Source organism: Pan troglodytes, chromosome 10, assembly GCF_028858775.2.
Source record: "Pan troglodytes isolate AG18354 chromosome 10, NHGRI_mPanTro3-v2.0_pri, whole genome shotgun sequence".
Classification (NCBI taxonomy): domain Eukaryota; kingdom Metazoa; phylum Chordata; class Mammalia; order Primates; family Hominidae; genus Pan; species Pan troglodytes.
Genome location: NC_072408.2, coordinates 22269907 through 22291685, shown reverse-complemented (window position 1 = coordinate 22291685; position 21779 = coordinate 22269907). Strand labels below are relative to the sequence as shown.

Sequence of the window (21779 nt, the reverse complement as noted above, 5' to 3'; positions counted from 1 at the left end):
TACAAAAAATTAGCCGGGCGTGGTGGCGGGCGCCTGTAGTCCCAGCTACTCGTGAGGCTGAGGCAGGAGAATGGCATGAACCCAGGAGGCGGAGGTTGCAGTGAGCCGAGACGGCGCCACTGCAGTCCAGCCTGGGTGACAGAGCTAGACTCTGTCTCAAAAAAAAAAGAAAAAGAAAAAAAAAAACAGAGTTAAAGGACTGCAAATGAGTTTAATGAAACTGTTGCCCAAATGATTGATGTTCATGTACAGACCAAAATTTCAGTGCTAAATAGACATGTTAATAATGATGCTGGAATATATGAGTATTTAAAAATCTCCAAATTCCTGGGGAATTAGTAGTTGTAATAAAAGTGACTTCTTCTCATTCACTTCATGACCCCTTAATGTCTCTGCACTTGCTTGGTATCAGCGGCTTATTTAACAAGTCACTGCACATAACTTGTATTCCTTAATAATTAATACACTTAAAGTTTCCTATGCTTACATGGATAGAAATATTTTCCCAGTGTCTTAAGTTTGATTCTTACAACACTCAGCTCCGTGTTCTTTCAGAAACAGGAGGCTCACTGTAGCTGACCAGCACTGGCATGGTCCTTCATTTGCTGTTTGTTTTTTAGGTCATTTTCCCCCCATTTCTACCTTCTTTATTCACACCTTCTTGTTTTATTCCAGTTAACATTCCGAATCTTCCTTTTGAAAATCCCAGAAGTCCCCATCATGGCCAGTCTGCCTTGCCTTCTCGGTGTCTTCTGACTTTATTACTTATAGTTCACTTGTAATTTGTTTTGTTTTGAATCCACCTACATATAGCCTTGTATTTTGGATGTTTTCTCTCTCTGGCTTTTTTCTCTCAGGTCACATTATCTAAGAATATATTCCACTCACTCCCTGGGCTATAAGGATATAATTACACTGGTCAGGAAGACTCCCTGGCTTTGGTTTGCAGAATATGACCTTACATAAATATTATATATCAAAATGATTAAAATCTAGGTCTGCAAATGAACATCATTTCAAATTTGCAGTGTTTTCTTGCGTCTAACCACTCTGTAAGTGGAGATTCCAGATTTGGACACTCTTCCATGTTATTCTGGGAGAATCTGATATATGTTTTACATGTTTCATGTACATGGATTAGTATTATCCATTAAGACTCACAGATGTGCTGTCCAATTCCTGAGACTTATTTTTGATTGTATAGAACTGGTAGAAGGATTCCTTTGAATTTTAAATAAACATACATTTTCCCAAGTAGTAAACAACTCCATGGTCTCTCTCTTTTTGGTTCAACATCTAAATACATAAATTTCTTATAATCTACCTTTTAGTTTGCTCAGCTCTGATCCTTAATTGAACATTCTGGGTTAATATTGTGTTTGCTGTTGAATGTTCCTAAACAGGTTGTCACGTTTTGAAACAGGTGTTCTAGATTAGTGGGCATAATTTCAGATACATGTTCTCTATGTATATGTATTTTAAAACAAAGTTTCAATTTCCTTGCTGCCCTTGGTATTCTTAAAAATAAATATACTTATGTAGAACTACAGTTAGAAAGTGATTCCAGTTTTTCTCTGTCTTTATTCAGATTGTTTTGTACTGAATTAAGTAAAAATTTTTCCCCCAAATGCCCATCTCATTTGGCTTGTAAAGACTGTTTTAGTGAAAGAATGTTACAAAATGCTTTTCTGCTGAAAGCGAATTTTACAGCAGAAATGATGTTCATTTGCAAAGCTAGACTTTAATCATTTAGATTTCTAATATTAATGTAAGGTCATATAATTCTGCAAACCAAGGCCAAGGAGTCTTTCTGGTCATCAGTATAATTATAAGTTTCATCCAATGTTTACTAGGGGATGGTGAATTCATTTTGTTAAAATGAAATCTGGCATGAACCTTTACTCCAGGCTTAACTGAAATAAACATAGCTTTAAATTTTTTTTTTTTTTTTTGGCTTCACTGAATTAGATTTAGAAGCTGGACACAATTAAAAGCTTTAGAATGTCAAAGAGAAGGCGTGTTTGAAGGAGATGTAGGCTTTCCTTTTAAGAATATTTGAATAAAACCTAAATAAAAATGAAACCAAAGAGAGGGATTGTTAATGTAATATTTCCAAGTTGATTTGCTTAAGGCTAATCTGCATACGTTTGTACTGCTCTCCAATCCAATGCAAAGGCCAAATCGCTGAAAGTAAACAGGACTTGGGAAGCTGCCTGCTCAGGAATTCAAAGACTAGCTTTCATTCTGCGCTTAACTCACAGTTGTCAGTTTAGATGGGTCCCATGCTCTGTGCCTGGGAAAGAGTGATTCACTTTACATGCTTTGGTTCTAATGCAAATGCAAAGAGTCATATTGCACCTTACACAATAGTACAGTAAATTGAATAGCCTGACCTTTCAAATTGACAGTCCCAGATTTGATTTCCAATAGGGCAGCATGACTAGCTGTGAGAGCATAGGTTAGCTACTCAAGCCATGTAAACTTCAGTTTCTTCATCTGTGAAAAGGGAATAAAATACCGACCTTATTTTGCAAGGACATTGTATGGAAAGAATGTATAGAGTGACTATGTAATTTATCATGCAAATCAGAAGTTTTGAGAGTGAAAAGGGCATTATTAAAAATTATGCTGGGATAATGTCTGTAAAATATGGCTATCCCAGGCCAGCCAGGAATATAATATAAAATAACATAATACAGTATTACTATAAATTATTACATTAAATGTAAAATACATATCATGTTTGCCATAAGATAAGGAGCCTGGCATATTTTAGCACTTGGTTTCAGTTCCTTCATTTTTTATTTTGAAACATTTAAAGTTTATTTATCACTTTTGTGTATTATGGCATTTGATAATCACGACAGTCTTGTAAGGCATTTCATTTTATCAAGTGTTAAGACTCAAAAAGCGTTACTACTTTTCTTGAGATTCTAAAGAGAATAACAGAGCTAGGAGAAATCTAGTTTTATCTTTCCAAGCATAGTGTTTTGCTTTTCCCTGTACCACACATTTCTCCCAAAGGGCTTGTAAACACATTATCTATGCAATTATGGGTTCATGTGTCTGGTGCAAATTTCTCAATCAACCACCGTAGGCATGGAAAGCAACTGTAACTGTACTTTTTCTTAAAACGAACTGGTTTCTATCTTAATTTTTATTCTGTGTTCTGACATGAAAGTTGAAATAGTCCATTTTACGTGAATTCAGCCTAAAACTTCAGATTTTTCTTAGTGGGTTTACAGCCAATTCAGCCACCGTGGGGTTCTGCTGTTGCTTCTTTACTCCCTGGTGTGAAATCTAAGATACAAGGGCTTACGCCTAGCACTGGAAGTCTTCATCATTTGGTCAGGCACAGCTGCCCCTCTGTGCTGCCATCCACTGAGGCACCTGAGCACACCTGCTATTGAAATCCCCTTGTCAGATTGTAGCACGTGCACAGGTCCCGTGACTGATGGCACACCTGCGACACTCTCAGAGCCAGGGAGCTAGCATCGGACACACCCCGGGCCCCATTTGCAGAGTGGCTCTGCCACCCTGTTTGAGATCCATCTGCCTGGCCATCCCATGAGTGGTCCTTATTGTTCCTCCTTAATCAAAGGGGATTTGGTGAGATCTCTCATGGCCCTGACAGGCTGTGAAGGAGAGGTTCCCCTTGTTCCAACTTCTTCAAAGCTAACCAGGGATTGCTCTGTCTCTCTCTTCTTCTTTAATTCCAGGTCACTGGCTCAGCCTAAGAGGGAGGGGGTATAAGTCCACACCAAAATTTATCTCCCTTGCTTTTCTAACTGTCCTCTCTTCCTAGTCCAGAAAGAGTGTTTATCTCAGGCCTCTGAGAATGGGGTTGTTTGGGAACTGGGGGAGCAGAGGGTTCTTGTTAGACTCCAATTGTTAATGCCAAGACATTGGTCTGTTAAAACGTAGGAATGGCTGTGATTTCTCTTTGCATCTGTGTTCTGGTTTACCTTCCCTGTGGGGAGTGGAGATCAAGGTCTAATAGAAAGAGAAGGAATGGAAAAAAGAAAAGGAAATTTTTCTGTTAAAAAAGACTTAAGTAAATGCTTCTCCACATTATTGCTCCCACTCATTTCACAACCTTCTGTCATTTTGTTCTAGTTCTGTTTCTCACAGCATTGTGCATGTAAACAGTATTTGGTACACTACTAAATAGTAGCTGGATATATCATTAGATTTGTGTGATTCACAATGTTATCTTCAGACCAAATGATGACTGATAAATGTTCATAATGGACCTGTCTCCATGAATTGTATGTGATTCAGAACCATTTGATAATAGCTTGAAAGCCTAGATTGACTCTCTGCATTGCCACCCCTCCCTATTCTCTTAAGCCCACTCCATTCACGCTGTCATCCACACCACTCGGCCACCAATTTCACACTGCCAAATCCAGTTCCCAGTTCTCATCGTGTTTATTTGCAACATTTGAAACAAGTGATCAATCCCTTTTCCATGAAAAACCTTCTTTGCACAGTTTCCAGAATTCTAAACTTTCCTGGTTTTCCTCCTACTTCAACTTTCCAATTACCGTCCCTCATTTTTACCTCATCAGCCGAACTGTTTAAAGTGCCTCAGAGTTCAGGGTACTCCTATAGCTATGCTGCCTTCAAGTGACCTCATCCAATCTTGTGGCTTTAAATAGCATCTTTATACTGACAAATTTGCAAATTTGTATCTCTTTCCTCAATTTCTGCCCTCAACACCAGACTCTTGCACTCCATGGTCACTGAGCATCTCCATTGCATGTTTAAAAGATATTACCAAGTTATCTTGCACAAAACTGGCTTTCGATCCCTACCCTCCAACCTGCTTTTCCTGCAGTCTTTCTTTATCTCGGGAAATGGAACTTCATTCTTCCAATTTCTTGGCCCACAAACCTTGGAGTCATCCTTCACTCCTCTTTTCCTCTCATACTCCACACCCTTCTTCACCTCCTCACTCACCTCTTCTTCTTCCACTTGCCCTACTTTGTGCTCTCCATTCCAGCCACACTGGTGGCCTCCTGTTCCTTAAACAGGCCAAGTGCATGCCTGCCTCAGAACCTCTACACTTGCCCTTTCTTCTGCCTGGAACATTCTATCCCTAGATACATGGATGGCTCACTTCGTCACCTGCTTTGGGTCTTTGCCTCGATGACATCTTGTTAGTGAAACCTTCCTTGATCACCTTCCTTAAAATAAGATACCAATCAAATCCCTCCAACTCCTCCTTCTTCTCCCTGCTTTACTTTTCTTCATAGCACTTACCACCATATAACATACTATTTATTTATTGGGTTTTTGTTTTAGTATCTGTTTGCCTGTACTAAAATCTAAGGACCATGAAGCTTGAGGGAAGAGATTTCATCTGTTTACATCTCTAGGACCTACAGGAGCCTGCCACATTGTAGCTGCTCAATCAATATTGAACAAAATGAATGAACTCAGGGCCAGTACAGTTACTCAACAACCAGCCCATTGCCATGCACATAGTAGGTATTAGTAAATATTTGTTTCATGAATGAATACAATGGCTTAAATCTATGAGCAGTTGTCTTGAACTCTAAAACTCACAGAAAATAATATATATGTATTATTACATATGTGTGTTTATATAATATATACATTATATAAACACATGTGTGTATGTATATATTATATTATACATATATTATATGTATATATACATATAATATATGTATATATACATATAATATATGTATATAATATATACATATATTATATGTACATATATGAGTGTGTATATGTATATTTTAATTTATATTATCCACAGTTTTTGTCTTTGTTCTGAGGTTTTCTAGGGAAAATCTCATTAATTACCGTCAAATTTTCTTTTAGTGTGCTTAAGCAAAAGCCTGGTACCTGTACAGGGTAGATGTGTTTGGTAATAGTTACTAACACTAACCTATTACATTAACCTACACACCAGCCCCCATCCTCCAGCAGAGCTTCAGACAGCATGTACCAAAGATCACTAAGCCAAATCCTTTGGACTTGAAAGAAGGGTTCTGGGAAGTCACTTTTATTCTTTTTGTCTCCAAATGTACTCCTCCCTGTGGTGCGATTTGCTTTTGTAACTCACGCTGTGAAGAAATGGGTTTGGAATAGCTAGAAGAAAGCTGGCTAAGTTGTGTGCTTTTGCCAGTATATGTATCAAGACTTGTGCCAGTTATTTCAAAATGAGAATATAACAGATGATGATAGTTTCAGAAACTATGTATAAAGATATTTCAGGGTTTTTTTTTAGGTGGTTTACCTAAAATATCTTATGAGGGAGACTGGTGTTACATTTTTATTTCTTCTCTCCTACCCCCTCTCTCTCTTCTCTTTCTTGAGACCCAAAGTATTATTATTATCCAGATAAATGCTAGAAAAATCAAAAGCAAAATAAAGAAGAGGCCAATTGATAAGTCGCCACCAAACAATCCAAAATTGATGCTTAAATTACAGTGCATGAGCCATATCAACCATGTAGCTATATTAGGATCATGTGTAAAATAAATAAGCAAAACAATCTTTGATGAGCTTTTAAAATTAGTTTATTTCCAAACAGAGAGAACAAAATAAATGAGGTATAAAGTGAAATTTTCCTATAAAATACTCCAGTGTGCTACATGGAAACATTGACCTATACCCATGTTTGTATAGCTGTTAGATTTTGGTTTTGTCTGACAATTTACTAAGAAATTTACTCTTAGAGTTGCTAGCAAGAGAATATTCCTGTGGCATTTGTGTTGAAATGAACATAAGATTGGCAAAGTGAATCTGAAGTGGAATCTTCTAATTTGAATAAGGTAATGACTCTTGGATTATTAAGGCTAAAAGATAACATATGTAAATATTTGAGTCTGTGAAATAATTTTTAACACATTTATTAATGGAGAATAATCAATATTTGGTGATTAAATATATATGTATTAATCAGATATGTGTTCTTGCACATTCTTTAAAGTTAAGCGAATATGAGTAACTTGAAAAAGTTAGAAACAAACCAAATAAAACTAATAGTAAAATGTTAAACGCTTGTCAATTGAGTTCTACTTCTAGACCTACAGTGTCAATGATGGTAAGATAAATTCCTCTTTGTATCACACACTTTAAAATGCTGAAGTATATATAACACATGGCTGAGCCAAAATAAATGTGAAAAAATATTGAAGACGCAAGAATAATAGCTGGATAAGGGAGCTCTAGAACATTACTGGAACAGTAAGCTGGAACAGACTTCTAATTTCAGCCTTGAAATGCAACGAGCTTGTAAGTCATCACTTCCATTCTTACAAAAAGAAAAAGCTAAATAAACTGAATAACAATCACTTTTCTTGGACCAGTCAGAATATTAAAGTTCCCAGGGAATCTATCATACTTTGAAACCTGGAAAGAGACAGACAAATACAGAAAATCATAGGCAAGATCAGTTCACCTGAACAGAAGCTGATGGGACTGTGAAATGTTCTCTAATATTAAAAATAGGCAACATTCAAGAACAGACAGGTAATATAAGCAGAAAAATATAAACTTTAAAAAATGAAAAGGATATTATGCTAGAAATAAGAAATAAACAAAACTAACAGAAAGGAAGAATGTGTTTCATGGCCTCATCAGTAGCTTGGACACAGCTGAGGAAGGAATCAGTGAGCTTTAAGGTATGCCAATAGGTAAAAACCCATCTCTACTAAAAATACAAAAAATTAGCCGGGCGTGGTGGCAGGCACCTGTAATCCCAGCTACTCAAGAGGCTGAGGCAGGAGAATAGCTTGAACTTGGGAGGTGGAGGTTGCAGTGAGCCGAGACTGCTCCACTGCACTGCAGCCTGGGTGACAGAGTGAGAATCCATCTCAAAATAGAAAAAAAAAAAAAAAAAAAAAGTGAGAATCCATCTCAAAATAGAAAAAAAAAAAAAAGATACATCAATAGGAACCTCCCAAAATAAAATGTGAAGGGAAAAAAGAATGAAAAATATAAAAATGAACACTCTCCACACTGGGTATCTAAGAACTGTAGGATAGTGTCAAAAGATGTACACATAGTTGGAATACCATAAAAAGAAGAAAGAGAAAGAAGCAAAATAAATATTTGAAATAATAACTTAGAATATTCCAAAACTAATGGCAACTACCAAATCACACATCTAAAAGCTCAGAGAACACCAAGTAGAGTAAATACCAAAAAAGCTACACGTACACATAGGAAAATCATAGAAAACTCCAAAACAAAACAAAGACTAAAAACATATTGAAAGCAGCTGGCATGGGGGGAAGATTTTTCTTAGAGAGAAGCAAGTATAAGAATTACATAGTGGACTCATCAGAACCCAAGCAAGAAGAGAGTGGAGCGAAATATTTTAAGTTCTGAAAGAAAAAAAAATTACCTAGAATTATGTATCCAGTGAAATTATCCTTTAAAAGTAAAGAAGAAATGAAGATTTTTCTCAGGCAAGCAAAAACTGACAGAACTCATCGGTAGCAGAGCTGCCCTACAAGAAATGTTAAAAAAATTATTCATGGAGAAAAAAACATTACATAGGCCAGAAACTCAGATTTACATAAAAAGGGAAAAAACGATAGAGAAAGAATAAATAAGGTAAAATAAAATCTTTTGTGTTTCTTATTTTTTAAATGATTTAATTATAACTGTTATTCAAATGATAATAGTAATGATGTATTGGGTGATTATAGCATATGGATAAGGAATATGAATGACAGTAATGTAAGAGATGAGAGAGAAGAGTTGGGAGTATCTGGTGAGGGCCCTCTTCCTGGTTTCCGGGTAGCTGTCTTTTTGCTAACCCCTAAATGGGAGAAAAAGAGTGAGAGAACTCTCAGGGATGCCTTTTATAAGGGCATTAATCCCAGTCATGAGGGTTTCATCCTCATGATCTATTGTCTCCGAAAGGCTCCACCTCCTAATATTATCAACTTAGGGGTTAGGATTTTCATATATTAGTTTTGGAGAGACACAAACATTCAGTTCATAACACCTTTTAAAAAAGAAAGCAGACAGAAGTTCCATTAGAGAATTCTACCAAACATTTAAGAAAGATTGAGACAATTTTCTACAGAAATAGAAGCAGTGAACACTTTGTATAAGGCCAGCATTAGCCTAGCAGCAGAACCAGATGAAGATAGTATACTTGACGGGTGAAAAACTGGATTTTTCTCCTAGTATGGTCATAAACAAGGCAAGGATATCCCCTCTTTCCACTTCTATACAACATTTCACCAGAAGACCTAACTAGTATAATAAGACAGGAAAAGGAAATAAAGATATGCAGATTGGGAAGGAAGAAATACAACTGTCTTTGTTCACAAATGATATGATTTTCTATGTAGAAAATCCCCCCAAATTTGCACAAAACCCCTGGAATTAATAAGTAATTATATCAAATAACAGCATACAAGTTTAATGTATAAAAGTTAATTGCTTTTCTTTATACTAGCAATGAACAGATGGAATTTGACATTAAAAACACTGTACCATTTAAAACAGCACAAAGAAAATTAAATGCTTATGTATAAATCTAACAAAATATGTACCAGATCTATGCGAGAAGCATTATAAAACTCTGATCTAATAAAGAAGATCTAAATAAATGGAGAGATATTGCATGTTCACAGACTGGAAGACTCAATATTGTTAAGATGCCAGTTCTTCCGAACTTAACCTATAGATTCAATCCAATTCAAGTAAAATCCCAGCAACTGATTTTGTAGATATCAACGGTCTGTTTCTAAAATTTATATGGAAAGGTAAAAAAACCTAGAGTAGCCAACACAATATTAAAGAGGAAGAATGAGTTCCATCACTAACACTACCAGACTTCAAGGCTTATTTATAAGGCTGAAGGACAGCATGGTATTCATGAACAAATAGACAGATAGTTCGATGAAACAGAATAAAGAGCTCAGAGGTAGACCTACACAAATAAAGTCAACTGATATTTTACCAAGGAGCAAAGGCAAGTAAATGTAGAAAGAATAGCTTTTTAAAAACAAATTTATGTTGTAAAAAGCAAGCGACCATAGGCGAAAAAAAAAAAAAAAGTCTAGACACAGGTGAACAACTTTCACAAAAATTAATCAAAATGGATCATATACCTAAATGTAAAATGCAAAACTGTAAAGTTTCTAGATTATAGTATAGGAGAAAATCTAGGTAAGCTTCAGTTTCATGAAGACCTTTTAGGAGTGACATCAAAAGAAAGATCCATGAAAATAAAAAAAGGTTGATAATTGGACTTCATTAAAATTTAAAACTTCTGTTACGTTGAAGACACTGTGAATAGAATGAAAAGATGAGCCACAGAGTTAGAAAGTTATTCACAAAGCAAATAACACATATGTGCAAAAGGACTTACATCCCAAATATACAAAGAAGTATTAAAACAACAATAAGAAAAAAATAAACTAATTTAAAAATGGGTAGAGTATGCCAAAGTCTCTACTGGAAAAAAGTAAACAATATGCAAAAGCTCATGGTTAATGTAAATAGAAATTCTAAGAAAGACCTCTAAAGAAATGCTAGATATTAAAATGTCTATAACAGAAATGAAGAATGCCTTTAAATGCCTTTTTCCTCAGTCTCTTTGCTGATGAGTCTGGGCACAGCCAAAGGAAAAAAATCTCTGAGCTCAAGGATATGTCAATAGAAACTGGCAAAACTGAAAAGCAAAGAGAAAAGACACTGAAAAATATAGAACAGAATATCCAAGAACTGTGGTACAACTGTGGTACAAATGTATGTTATTTTCCATGCAACATACATGGAGAGGCAATACCAGAAGGAGAGGAAATAGGAAATAAGAGAAGTATTTGAAAAAATAATGGCTGAGAGTTTCCCCCAATGTCAGACACCAGACCACACATTCAGGAAGCACAGAGAACACAAGCAGGATAAATGCGAAAGAATGACAGCCAGGTATATCATATTCAAACTTCTCCTCAGAAATTATGCAAGCAAGAAAAGAGCGAAATGAAATATCTGAAGCATTTTGACAAAAAGAAAATCCACCGACCTAGAATTCTATACCCTGAAAAATTACTCTTCACAAGTGAAGGATAAATTAAGACTTTCTTGGGCAACAAAAATTGAAGGAATTTGCTGCCAATAAACCTGCCTTGAAAAAAAAAATGATACGATACATTCTTCAGAGAAGGGGAATGATACATCTCAGAAACTGGATTGTACTTAAAGAAAGGAAGAGCATTACAGAAAAAGGTAATTTTAAAGGTAAAATTAAAACTTTAATTTTTCTTACTTTTAATTTATCTAACAAATAACAGTTTGTTCAATGTAGTAAAGGAAACAATGTATTTATAATTGCTCATGTATAAGTTGAATGAGTGACAACGAAGATACAATGGACAGGAGGGAGGAATTAGGATTATTTTATTATTATAAGGTATTACTCTACCCATAAAGTGTTGTAGTGTTATTTGCAAGTGGACTTGGATTAGTTGTAAATTCATATTTTTTTGCAAACTCCAGGGCAAGTACTAAATGAAGGAAAAAAAGAAGTAAAATCGATATAATAAAAAAGGAGAGAAAATAGAATCAAATAAAATGCTCAGTTAAAACCAAAAAAGGTAGAAAAAAGTAAAAGACAAAAAATAGAAACAAAGAAGAAAGGCAATGAATAGAAAACATAACAAATATGATAGATATTAATTTCATATATCAGTAATCATTTTAAATATCAATGATCTAAATACATCAATTAAAAGAGACTGTCAGATGCATCCAATATAAAATATATTTTAAATATAAAGACACATATAGATTAAAAGTAAAGGGATAGAGAAAGAAATATAACGTCAATAAAAAAACTGGAATAGCTATATTAATATCAGACAGAACAAACTTCAGAGAAAGGAAAATTATAATGGATTAAAAGGAACATTACATGATGATAAAAGAGTTAATTATCCAAGAAGTCATAGTAATATTTAATATATATGGGCCTAAAAAGAGAGCATTAAAATGTGTGAGGTAAAACCTGATGGAACTTTAAGGAGAAATAGACGAATCTGCCATTATAGCTGGAGACTTCAACACCTTGCTATCAGAAATGGAGAGATCCAGCAGATAGAAAATCAGTAAGGACATAGTTCAACTCAACAGCACCATAAATAAACTGGATATAATTGACATCTATAGGCTACTTCATCCAATGACAGCAAAATACACATTTTTTCTTCTTCAGCTTACACAGAACATTCATAAGATAGACCACGTTCTAGGTCATAAAAAACACCTCAAAAATTTAACAGAATACAAATCATACAAAGCATGTTCTCAGACCACAATGGAATTAAGCTAGAAATCAACAACAGAAAGATTGTTGGAAAAATCCCAACATACTTGAAGACTCAACAACACACTTCTAAATAACATATGGGTGAAAGAAAACCTCTTGAGAAATTTAAAATAATTTGAACTAAGTGAAAGTAAAAATACAACTTATCAAAATTTGTGTCATACAGCAAAAGCAGTGATTAAAGAAAAATCTGTAGCATTGAATTCATGTATTAAAAGGGAATAAAGATCTAAAATCAATAAAATAAGCTTCCGCCTATTTCTAGGAAACTAGAAATAGAAGAGTGAATTAAACACAAAATAAACAGAAGATAAGAAATAATAAAAACTAGAACAGAAATCAATGTAATTGAAAATAGAAAATCTATAGAAAAATTAACAAAACTAAACATTAATTATTTGAAAAGATCAATAAAATTGACAAGCCTTTAGCCAGGCCAAGAAAAAGAAGATGCAAATTACTAACAGCAGAAATGACAGAGGGGATAGATATCACGACAGAGCCCATGGACATTGAAAGGATAATAAAGGAATACTATATGGGCAAATATTTCAGCCCACAAATTTTAGAACCTAGATGAAATAAACAAATTCCCTGAAAGACACAATCTACCAAACTCACACAAGAAGAAATAGACGAGAACAGGCATATACCTATTAAAGAAGTTAAATCAATAATCAATAACCTCCCAAAACAGAAAGTTCCATGCCCAGATGGGTTCACTAGTGAGTTCTCTCATTTAAGCAAAAAATCTTAGCAACTCTCTGTAATTTCTTCCAGAAAATAGAAGCAAAGGGAATACGTCCTAACTCATTCTATGAGGCCAGTATTATCCTAATACCAAAAGCAGGCAAAGGTATTACAGGGAAAGGAAACTATAGACCAATAAGGCACATGAACATAAATGCAAAAATCTTCAATAAAATATTCACAAATTGAATCCAACAATGTATAAAAAGGTGTATATGCCATGACCAAGTGGAATTTATTCCAAATATGCAAGACTGGTTGACATTCAAAAATTAACTAATGAAATTTATCAAATCAAGGCTGAAGAATGAAAAATCACATGATCATACCAGCTGACACAGAAAGAGCATTTGACAAAATCTTAACACCCTAATGGGTGATAAAAACTTTCAGCAACCTAGGGATAGAGGAGAACTTTCTCAACTTGATAAGGAACATTTTACAAGAAACTTATAGCTAACCTTACACTTAATGGTGAGAAAGCAAGTGCTTTCTCTCTAAGGTCAGTAAGAAAGCAAGAATGTCTCCTTTGACCAGTCCTTTTTGACATCATAATGCTTGTCTTAGCTTATGGAATAAGACAAAAAAGGAAAATACAAATTGGGAAGAAAAAATATAACTGTCTTTGTTCACAAATTATATGATCGTCTATGTAGAAAATTTTAAAAGAATAGACAAAAAACTCCCAGATCAGATAAGCAATTACGGAAAGATTACAGGATACAGGTCAATCACTTTCCTGTATACCAGCAATGAACAAGTGGAACAAATGTTGAAATTTAAAACATTCTACCATTTATGTTAGCACAAGATGAAATATTTAGCCACAAATCTAACAATATGTGCGAGACCTATGTGCAAGACCTCTATGGGGAAAACTACAAAATTCTGATAAGAGAAATTAGAGAAAAACTAAGTAAATGGTGAAATATTTCATGTTCATGTATAGAAAGAATCAGTATTGTCAAGATGTCAGTTCTTCCCAATTTGGTCTACAGAGTCAATGCAATTGAAATAAAAATTTCAGCAAATTGTATCGTGGATATCAACAAATTGATTCTAAAGTTTATATGGAGGCTGGGCATGGTGACTCATGCCTGTAATCCCAGCATTTTGGGCAGCTGAGGTGGGCAGATCACTTGAGGTCAGGAGTTTCAAACCAGCCTGGCCAACATGGTGAAACTCCATCTCTACCAAAATACAAAAATTAGGGCATGGTGGTGCATGCTTATAATCCCAGCTACTTGGGAGGCTGAGGCAGGAGGATTGCTTCAACCCAGGAGGTGGAGGTTGCAATGAGTCAAGATCACGCCACTGCACTCCAGCCTGGGCAACAGAGCAAGACTCCATCTAAAAATATATATAATAAAAGAAAAATAAAAAGTTTATATGGAAAGGCAAAAGATCCAGAATAGATAACACAATGTTAAATGAGAAGGACAATCAGAGGACTGACTTCAAGTTTTATAAAGCTACAGTAATCAGAAGACTGTATAATATTGGTGAAAAAATAGATAAATAGACCAATGGAACAGAATAGAGAAATCAGAAATCGACCCACACAAATAATGTCAGCTTTGGTAAAGAAGCAAAGATAATAGAGTGGAGAAAATATAGTCTTTTTAACAAATGATGTTGGAACAACTGGGCATCCACATGCAAAAAGAAGAAAAGAAAAAGAAAAAAATGAACCTGGATATAGATATTATGCCAGTCACAAAAATTAACTCAAAATGAGACACAGAACTACATGTAAATGGTAAAACTATGAAACTCCTGGAAGGTAACATAGGAGAAAATCTGTGTGACCTTGGGTATGGTGGTGACTTTTTTATACAACACAAAGTAATGATGCATGAAAGAAATAATTTCTAAAAAAATTATTAAAATTAAGAACTTCTCTGTGAAAAAAACACTGTCTAGAGAATCATAAGACAAGCCACAGACTGGGAGAAAATATTGGCCAAAGACATAATTGATAAAGGACTGTGATCTAAAATAGGCAAAGAACTTCTAAAACTCAACAATGAAAAAAGTCAACTAAAAAAATGGGTAAAACATCTGAAAAGACACCTCACCATAAAAGATATACAGATGTCAAATAAACATATGGAAAGATTCTCAACATCATGTATCATTTAGGAATTGCAAATGAAAACAACAGTGAGATACAACTACACATTATTAGAATGTGCAAAATCCAAAACACTGACAACACCAAATGCTGGTGAGGATGTGGAGCAAAAAAAAAAACCTCTCAGTCATTGCTGGTGGGGATCAAAAGTGGTGTAGCTACTTTGGAAGACAGTTTGGCAGTTTCTTACTAAAAGCTAAAGGTACTCTTGCTATATGATTCAGGAATCAAATTCCTTGATGTTTACCCAAATAGTCTGAAAATGTATGTCCCTACAAAAACCTGTCCGTGGAGATTTGTATAACTTTTATTCATAATTGCCAAATCTTGGAAGCAACTAAGTTTTTCTTCAGTAAATGAATGGACAAACAAACTGTGGTACATCAGACGATGGAATGTTATTCAGCACTAAACAGAAAGGAGCTCTCAAGCCATGAAAAAACGTGCAGGAAACTTAAATGCATATTACTAAGTGAAAGAAGGCAATCTGAAAAGGCTTCACACTACATGATCCAACTATATGACATTCTGGAAAAGGCAGCACTATGGTGACAGTAAAACGATCAGAGATTGTTAAGATTTAGGGGGAAGAGAGGGATGAATAGGCAGAACACAGAGAACTTTTAGACAGTGAAACTGTTCTACATGATACTATAATAGTAGTTACATGTACATATATATATATATAAATATATATATATATATATATATATAAAATCTCCACAGGATATACAACCCCAAGAGTGAACCATAGTAAAAACTATGGACTTTGGTAATAATAATGTATCAATGTAGATTCATCATTGTTAAAAAAAAAAAAAAAGTTACCACACTAGTGTGGGATATGAATAATGGGGGAGGCTGTGTGTTGGGGGGCAGGGTGGGGGCAGGGAGGGCAGGGAGTATATGGAAACTCTGTGTGCTTTCTGATCAATTTTGCTATGAACTTAAAATTGCTGTAAAAAATCACGTCTCATTTATAAAATATGGGCCAAAGATCTAACAGACACCCCATCAAAGAAGATACACGGATAGCAAATAATCACATGAAAATATTCCCAATATCATGTGTAATTAGAGAATTACAAGTTAGAACAACAAGACACCAATACACCTATTAGAATGGCTAAAATCCAAAGCCAAAAACCTGACAAAGCTATATTCTAATGCTGAGAAGGATGTAGAACAACAGGAGCTCTCATTCGTTACTGATGGGAATGCAAAATGGTGCAGCCAGTTTGGAAAACAGTTTGGCAGTTTCTTACAAAGCTAAACAAAGTCTTACCATAATCCAGCCATCACACATCTAAATCTTTACCCAACTGATTTGATGACTTATGTCTACCCAGTTACCTGCATGCACATCTTTACTGCCAAAACATAATTGCCAAAAACTGGGAGCAACCATGATGTTCTTCATTTAGTTGCTGGGTAAGCAAACTGTGGTATATCTATACAATAGAATATTCAGCAATAAAAGGAAATAAGTGATCAATCCAGGCAATGGCATGGATGAACCTTAAATGTGCATTGCAAAGTAAAAGAAGCTAATTTAAATAGGTCACATACTGTATATTTCCAATTATTATTGGACACATTTAGTAATGGTAGGAGTGAAAGGGAAACCTTTCAGTGCTACTTTCTTTCCCTTTGTAGTACTGGAAATGATTCCTAAATAAGCCTTTTGTCTCCAGTCTTACCTTCATCCTCCTAGTTCATCTTGGCAATGAAACAGCAGTGACCTTTATAAAACAAAAAGATGTTCATGTCATATTTTGGTTTATAACACTTTAATGGCTTCCCAGCATCCTAAACATAATTGGAAATTTCTTAGGCTGGCTTATAAGCTTTTCATAATGGGGGTGCTTTTCCAGCTCAAACACCCATAATTCCTTCCACTGACACCCTTATTTCACCAGGCCCTGGTTCTCCATATGTTTAAGGCTTCCTGTCTTCTTATGGGGTGTAAAGGTAGCCATGGGAGTGGTGTTTGGTCTGCAAATGGAGACACCCTACTGTTAGAGGTTTTCCCCCTGGACTAGAATCCGTGGGCACAGCCTATTTAGGAATTGCAAATGAACTGTATGTGTACATATGGACAGGAAACCAGAACAGTCTAGAGAAAAGGACATGATGAAGAGAGTAACTTGTAAGATCCTAGGATCTGTATAAGGAGGTCATCCAGCGAGGTTTATGCCAGATATTCCTCTGCTTCTCTGGGATACTTAGTCACTCTGAGTCACTTTTATGTCCACAATAAAGTCCAAATGTTTTCGGTTGTCAGTTTCTTATGTGCCCTAGTAACATAAGTGTAGGAAAAAAATTTAGGCATTAACATCATAAGTATTTCTTTCTCCAAGAAAAAGTAAAAATTGAAAATCTAAATTTTATATCCAAATCCCTTGACAACTTAACAAAATGCTTAATACCTTACAAATAATTCTGTTTAAGCATGATGACTTGGAATGAAATATAAGTTATTAAATTAAAAACACTGACTTGGGAAATTTAGTAATTTATTTATTAACAATCACTTTTAAAATTAAAATAAATAATATTTTTCAACTTATATAAAACTGGTTTGAAATCTTGGACACAAAACCCTTTTGATTTATTAACCTTCAAGACTGAAACAAAAAGATAAAACCAAATTAGTTGATTACCATATTCCAAATTTATTTTCTCTTGTTTTTACTTTCAATTTAAATTCTTCAGCAAAATAGTGTCATTTAATTATACAAGTTAATTTTCTATAGAAAATTAACATTTTTCTTGATTTTGCATTATTTTTAAGCATTCCAATATCTCTACTGCTTTTCAAACATGTTAGGAATTAAAAGCAATGATTCTGCCATTTTTCCCCTCATCGTGTGTCAGCCTAAAACCAAATTACCAGGATCAGATTAACCTTTACCTTACCATTTCCAAGTTAAAAAAAAAAGTCAATTTTCAGGACTTGAGATGCACTGAAGCTAGACTCCCAGGCTAGATTTTCAAAAACAAAAATGTTTCCCTAATAATTCTTGGAGATTACACCACTTAGCCTTAAAAAATGATTTGTACAGAGAACTGATGTGTTCTCAGTGATATTTTTGTGAGAATGCAAGACTGGTCAAAATTTTCAGGCTTAAGCAAACACAGTAATTTAAAAGCAATCCCTAGACCCCCATCTGGAACTAATTTACTTCTCATTTTAACTTCTGGCATTATAAAGCATGCATTTTATATAGCATTCATTTTAAATTTCCATTAAATTGCTCAATTTTATTTTTTATAAAGCCAAATGGTTTTTTTTTTCAATGTCAATTTATTTTGACCTTCACAGGGAATAGAAAAAGGGGACAGGTGAAATAAGGGGTAAGAGAAAGGGTTCCTTCAGAAATAATCACTATATGAAGAGATATTTGTCCCCTGGCTTCATCTGTTAACTTTTTTAGTTTAGCTAAAACATCTGAGGAGTTTAGGTGGAGGAGAACATAAAAAGCAAGAGATGCCACCATGAGATGAATCTGAAAATAGAATTATAAGTTAAGTCCTCTTCTACTTAAACTATCTACCTGGACCATGTTAACCATGCCCACTGCATGCCACCACCCACCAGAAAGTGGCACTCTGGCAAGGATCACTCCCTCCAGCTTCAGGCTTTGATGTCCACTGCTTATGGGGCAGTGCCTAGCACAGTACCTGGGGCATGATAAACATTCAATAATTGTGTATGTATGATAGATAGGCAGATGAATGGCAGGATAAAGGATGGATGAATGGATGGATGGCAATTCTCTACATTATGTTTTCATTAATGTCTTATGTTCAACATGTTCAAGTCCAACATCATTTTTAATTTGTTTTCCCATTATATTCTCAAAGAATAATGCTACCCCCAGACTTTTATTTCATGTGGAGTCTTTGCACTAATCCCTCTCCCTCACTGTCCACTTCTAATCAATGAACGGTCCCCAAGATGATCAGATCAAATTGAGCCATTCTCCTACTCAGAACCCCTGTATGCTCAAAAACTTCAGAGTAAAATTCAAGCTCCTTAGTGTGACATAGGAGCTACTTTATAGTCTGGGCTCTAAAGAACCTCACAACCTGACCCCCTACCAACATAGCTCCCCCTACATGCCACTCTACCCACCCTGAACCACATGTGATTCCTAACTGAACTAGCTCTCTTGTGTCTTGGCCCTTTCTCTCTGCTTGAAATGCTCTTCCTAAAATAGTGAGCTTCAATCTTCTAAGACTCAGCTTATGGCTTAGCTTTAATATAAAGTCATTTCTAATATCATGCCTAGGCATCCTCTCAGTCTTGCTTTCTTTGGTGCTTTGCACAGTGGTCAATAAATATTTATTGACTAAATGAATGTGTGTGAAAGTCACATGTGTGGAGAAAGAGAGATAGATTTGATAGGAGATCAAAATGGATAAGCATTTGAAAATTATTGCATTCAATTATCAGCAAATATATCTGAAATCTAGTTTTTGTGTACACATCTTTGCTCTGAGCCCCCTTTTTTTAAAGATCCGACATTTCAAATCACATAATTTTCTGAGGGTTTTTTTTTTTTGACATCTTATTTCCAATCCAGCTCATTTCCATTCCCTTCCAGAACAGCTCTTCAGTACAGAAATAGTTTTTCATCTCCTTTGACTAGGGGCTCCAATATTCCAAACTGGCATAATCTTGGTCTCAGCCATCACCAACAGCTGTGAAAGTGAAGCTTCAACTAGCTGTCATGGTCCCCATGTGGCTTTCTAGGCCGGGACTCACTCGGTCCTGGGATCTCATACTTCACATCTCCTTCTGAGGCACAATGACCCATATTTCTTGGAGGACACCAGAACGGTCACAGAAAAGAGAGTAAGGACTGCTGTAAAAAAGAACATGGACTTGAGGGTTGGTGATAGAAGACCCAGGAACAAGGTATGAAGAACTAAAAGTGTTGGACCCAGGGGACGAGGAATTGGAAAATTCGATTTGGAGGCTTGATTTGACAGGAGGTTGCTCAAGGTGCAGGTGAGGGAGGGAAGAAGAAGGAGCTGAATTGCCTCTTATTTAGGGAGACCCACTGCGTTGTTGTCCCTAAGCTGGAAGACAAACCATTATAAGGCTGACACACCATACACACATTACTCCTATTTTATCTGCTAGAGTTTTTCCAGAAAACACAAATTTTGCTCCCTGTGAGGCACTTGAGTGAGTCCAGCTCACCTCAATCTGGCCTCCCTTTTACCCAGTCCTTGCAGTAAGAATTCTAGACATCATAACAGGACTTCAATTGGATACTATTCAAAATTACCCACATATCTTTATATTTTTCCTGGGACATGCAAAGGTGCAAACTTACAACACTTTATGAATAGAAACTGTATCTTATTTTCTTTGCTGACTTCCTCACTGCCTAAAATGGTTCCTGGTATGCTAATTTTTATTGTTAATGACTGAGGAAACTCATAAGAAAACATTTGCTTTTCGCATACTGCTTCATCGCCTACATCTTCAGATACTTGTTTTCCTCATCTACAGCATTCTTAAAGACGTTTTCAAGAAAAAAACAAAAATCTTATTTATCTAAAAGTTTTCTTCTTGCTTCACGAAATTCATGTTCTCTTTCTGTGTTGCCATGGTTTCTGGTCATGGATATTTTCTCCACTAAGGAAGAATAAATCTAATCACAAGCAAAATATTCCCTTCTCAAAGCATGCTTCTCCGTAAGATGTATGCTCACGTTAAAAAAAAAATCAAACATGTAGAATTATATCATCTACATAGAAATATTAAAATACAGTGGAAAAGTACTGTATATTGGAAAAATTACGGGTTTTAAGGTAAACAGAGTTGGGTTCATATCAGTTTTATCACTTAACCGCTTTGTAAATTAGACAAGTTTATTCACTTTTCTGCTTTGGTTTCTTATATGTATAGTGGGAACATTAATTTCTACTTTTAAGAGTTTTTATGAAAATTAAATTAGCTTAAAGTCAGTATTTAATATATACTTAAGCTTCCTTTTGATATTTAACCTTCAAGAAATCCCAGTAGTGTTTTTATTTAAGATAACAGCTAAAACTTACCTAATGGCATTTTCTAAAAGCATATACACTTTAATCCAACAACTAATATGATTAATAAATGGATACTTAGTTCCACAAAATTAATTCATTCAATAATAAACTATCTCCACAAATCTAGGGTAGAGTCTTCTCTATTTTTGTGAGTAATGCTCATTTTTACTTCTCTGAAGTCTTTTGACCACTTAAGAGTTGGAGTTAAATTTAGGGCTGATAGTGGTGTGAGGTCAGGGGTAGCAATTCCTCTGGCCTAGGAGAGGAAGAGTGATGGGTCTTGCCTTTCTCAATCAGGTTTGCAATATAGATTGACCAGACTGGCATCCGACCAGAGAAGTGGTCAATATATTTTCAAGCAATGAAAGTTCCACTTTAAAGAACATGCCTTTCAAGTAACAAAAACATACTAGAGTACAGGCCCAAGCACAATGGTAATAGTGGAGCCACATAGCTTAAAGAAATTTTCATTGTTTTCTCATTCATTTCTTAAAT

The 21779-nt window shown here is 35.2% G+C and overlaps 1 protein-coding gene and 1 long non-coding RNA gene across 5 annotated transcripts in view; one reads left to right on the top strand and one right to left on the bottom strand.

The window, feature by feature from the left end:
- Positions 1–21779, bottom strand: part of LOC134807555 (uncharacterized) — a 63673-nt gene that overhangs the window by 6904 nt on the left and 34990 nt on the right. Inside the window, exon 2 of the long non-coding RNA XR_010148273.1 lies at positions 16919–16960. This is a non-coding gene — a long non-coding RNA (uncharacterized LOC134807555). The remainder of the gene's footprint in view (positions 1–16918; positions 16961–21779) is intronic.
- The window catches only part of RERG (RAS like estrogen regulated growth inhibitor), a 126606-nt gene that overhangs the window by 85342 nt on the left and 19485 nt on the right, over positions 1–21779 (top strand). The window lies entirely within an intron of this gene.